This window comes from Microcebus murinus, chromosome 17, assembly GCF_040939455.1.
Source record: "Microcebus murinus isolate Inina chromosome 17, M.murinus_Inina_mat1.0, whole genome shotgun sequence".
Taxonomy (NCBI): Eukaryota; Metazoa; Chordata; class Mammalia; order Primates; family Cheirogaleidae; genus Microcebus; species Microcebus murinus.
In genome coordinates, this window is record NC_134120.1 from 48694106 (window position 1) to 48697763 (window position 3658).

Genomic DNA, 3658 nt, shown 5'->3' on the forward strand with positions numbered 1-3658 from the left:
TCATTCATCAATTCAACAGAGACAGTACCATTAAATATCAAATACATACTCTTCAAAAAAGAATGCAGAATCAGGCTCTGCTCCATCCTGTGGTATCAGCGTCTACGTTGTAACAAGCCCACCATGTGACTCAGATGTTCACCAAGGTTTGCAAAGCACTGGCTTATTTGTCCAAGGACGCCCCTCATCCAAAGGGCCCTTTCTTTGGTAACCAAACCCTCCCAGCCCAGACCCATCTTTTCCTGGGGCTGTTTCTCTCCAGCTCACCTGCTCTCGTCCTTTCAGACGCCTGTTGCGAGTTTTCTCTCATTTTGGTGCTTAACTGTCTATTTATCTTTTCTCAGAATGTGTCAGCCTTCCCCAGCCAGATTGTAATTGCCGGAGCAAAGGCTTGATTTGCTTCCCCCCATATACCTGGATAGGTGATAAATGTTTATGGATCAAATATATTGGTTCAGTACTTTCTCAGCTGAAATTCATTAAAGTGTTTTCACATTTTAGAAATATTTGCTTTTATTGCTACCATAGCCTCCTGTCTTTTTTAAGCTTATTCTGTGCCTCAGAAGAATTCAAATATGTATTTTTCTCCCTACATAAAGTGATGGAAACATTTTTACTTATAGCAGGTTCCCATGAGATATAATTGCTAATATTCATTCATTTCTCTCTATGTTCCATTTTCCAACTCACTGTATTTGGACCTTACTGCTCAGTTTTGAAATGTGTGCTGTGGTGTTCTAGCTCCATTCTTCAGAGGGAAAAAGTGAGGCACAGAGAGATCTTAAGGATCTTGCTAAGGTCACACAGTGGTAAGTGGTAGAGCCAGGCTGGGAACCCACAATGATTCTCAACCATCAGGTATACAGTCTACTTAATATGCCTATGTAATTAATGTGCACTGCTGATCCCAGTTAATCAGAATACAGGGAAAAGTCAAGAGATGTGAAGATTACAGGATGTTTGTAAGACATTTGCTTCCTTGCCAAACCGAATAGGTATGAAAAAGACTCCAGTTTGGGAGTATGATGTAATTATTCTCCCTCACTATTTACACAGCATGTGAATCTATAACAACTCCCATTGCTTTTAATGCAAACCTGGAAGAGTTAAATGGTAATCGCTTATTTCCAACCTTCAGAATCTCTTCTTATTTGGGTATGCGTCAAGTTTCTTGCCTTCAGATAATTGATCTTTTACCAAAAAATCTTTTTTTTTTTTTTCTGAGAAGCCTATAACAGGACAGTGACTGAATTTAATACCCTATGGTAATGATGGGATTGCTAGGAAATCTAAAGTAACCCAAATCTTTAATGACTAAATTAAAGTTGGCAAGAAAAAGGTGCAAAGGTAGAGGAATAACCCAAACAATATCTTCACATCCAAAACATTATTAAAGCAGCAACTTAGACTGATAACTATACTCAATAGGATTTCAGAAGGAATATGTAAAATAAGCCTCTCCATGACCAATGTGTTTCAATAATGTGTGTTCTTTCCAAATAATAGGTTGGTGCAAAAGTCATTGTGGTTTTAGCATTGTTGATATTGGACTTGTGGATTTAGCATTGTTGATATTGTCATTTGATATTGGAATACATTCTTAAATAAATGTGATTATGTTATATATCAATTTAATGCACATTTCTCACTTTACATTATTTTTTTTGCTAATGACATTACTTACTGTTTATTTTATATTTATTTTGGACTATAGAAATGATGTTAGACAAAAAGCAAACTCGAGCTATACTCTTATTCAAGTTCAAAATGGGTAGTAAAGCAGCGGAGACAACTTGCAATATCAACAACGCCTTTGGCCCAGGAATTGTTAAGGAACATACGGTACACTGGTGGTTCAGGAAGTTTTGCAAAGGAGATGAGAGCCTTGAGGATGAGGAGCACAGTGGCCAGCCATCAGAAGTTGACGACCACCAATTGACAGCAATCAGTGAAGCTGATCCTCTTACAACTACACGAGAAGTTGCCGAAGACTTCAACATCAACCATTCTAAGGTCATTTGGCATTTGAAGCAAATTGGAAAGGTGAAAGAGCTTGATAAATGGATGCCTCATGAGCCAACCAAAAATTTTAAAAAATCATCGTTTTGAAGTGCCATCTTCACTTATTGCACACAACCACAAGGAACCATTTCTCAATCAGATTGTGCAACAAAAAGTGGATTTTTTTAACGTCAACTGTGATGACCAGCTCAGTGGTTGAACAGGAAAGAAGCTCCAAATCACTTCCCAAAGCCAAACTTGCACCAAAAAAAGTCATAGTCACTGTTTGGTGGTCTGCTGCCTGTCTGATCCACTATAGCTTTCTGAATCCCAGCGAAACCATCACATCTGAGAAGTATGCTCAGCAAATCAATGAAATGCACTGAAAACTGCAATGCCTGCAACCAGCATTAGTCAGCAGAAAGGGCCCAATTCTTCTCCACAACAATGCCCAACCACACGTTGTACAATCAATGCTTCAAAAGTTGAACAACCTGAATGCAGAGCCTCAATGACATATGTCTGGGAAATGCATGCATTTCATTTATTAGCAAGTATAGCTGGGATTAAGACAAAATTATTGATTTGGAAAGGTGTTAAAGCCTTAAGTGAACAAATCTAGCTAACCGTGACTGAACTAGGTAGTTAACTTGCATACCTTTTTATTTCCTCTGGTTAAAGGTTACTGATACTTCCCTGTTCAGAGGCATGAAAAGTATGATTACTTCAGTGTTAGTTTTCTTACTTTTGTTTTTTCCCCTATTTTTCCCTAATCACTTTGTTGCAAGCTAGAAAACTATGGGTTCTACATAGGGCAGCTCTCGTGAAAGTGGTTTATTCCACTGGAGAAAGAGGGGATTGAAAAGTCAATTAGCTTCAGTCTATTTCTTGTCCCATAGAACACCATTCTTATAATAAAATAGCTGAAAAACGATGCTGTGAGGAGCTTAGCTCCAAACACAGGATCAGAGCCTTGTATGGGAACTCCTATGAGTTGAGACTTTTCATTCTGTTTTATCAGAGTGCATATATGTCCTATTTCAGGAAGAGAAAAACAGTCTTTACAAAAGAAAGTCAATCTGTATTCTAAGCATTTTAATAAAACGTTAAAACAGAAAAAAAAAGAAAAAGTTGAACAAATTGGGTTACAAAGTTTTGCCTGATCCGCCATATTCACCTGAGCTCTCACCAACCAACTACCACTTCTTCAAGCATTTTGACAACTTTTGGCAGGGAAAATGCTTCCACAACCAGCAGGATGCAGAAAATGTTTTCTAAGAGTCCATTGAATCCCGAAGCATGGATTTTTACACTACAGGAATAAACAGACTTATTTCTCATTGGCAAAAATGTGTTGATTGTAATGGTTCCTATTTGAATTAATAAAGATATGTTTGAGCCTAGTTATAATGATTTAAAATCCACAGTCCAAAACCATAATTACTTTTGCACCAACCTTAATAGATAACGACATAGCAGGAAATAGTATACTTTTTACCTACTTCTTCCCCAGGAAAAGCAGATGCCTGGGGAGCAGGCCAGCCTGGGGCTGAATTCCAAGTGATGGTTAACCTCAGGCAAGTGACTCAACTTCTTAGAACACCTTGTTCCTAAACTGGAAAGTGAGGATGAAAGGTCCCTCTTCCAAGCCTTTTTA

The 3658-nt window shown here is 38.1% G+C and overlaps 1 pseudogene; it reads left to right on the plus strand.

Annotated features, from left to right (window-relative positions):
• Positions 1–1716: 1716 nt before the first annotated feature.
• LOC142861630 (histone-lysine N-methyltransferase SETMAR-like) lies at positions 1717–3384 on the plus strand (annotated as a pseudogene).
• Positions 3385–3658: the final 274 nt, after the last annotated feature.